This window comes from Penaeus monodon, chromosome 20 (genome assembly GCF_015228065.2).
Source record: "Penaeus monodon isolate SGIC_2016 chromosome 20, NSTDA_Pmon_1, whole genome shotgun sequence".
In the NCBI taxonomy this organism is placed as follows: domain Eukaryota; kingdom Metazoa; phylum Arthropoda; class Malacostraca; order Decapoda; family Penaeidae; genus Penaeus; species Penaeus monodon.
In genome coordinates this window covers 7,968,150-7,968,388 of record NC_051405.1, presented here as the reverse complement: position 1 = coordinate 7,968,388, position 239 = coordinate 7,968,150, and positions in this window count along the sequence as shown.

The following is a 239-nucleotide window of genomic DNA, read 5'->3' as shown; positions in this document are numbered from 1 at the left end:
TATGATTAAGGATAAGGATGCCGTTGTTGATGAGAACGATAATAACAGGGACAATGATGATAATGTAAAGAAAAATGACGAAATAGCGACGGTGGTGAACAACACGAAAACGAGGAAAGTGACGCGCCCACGGAGCGAGCGGTCGGCCGGAGCGTGAACAAGCAGTCCCAACAAGTACCAAGGATCCGGTGCACAGGGAGTGGGGAGAGAATGAAAGGGCTTGTCCAGCACCAGGTGTC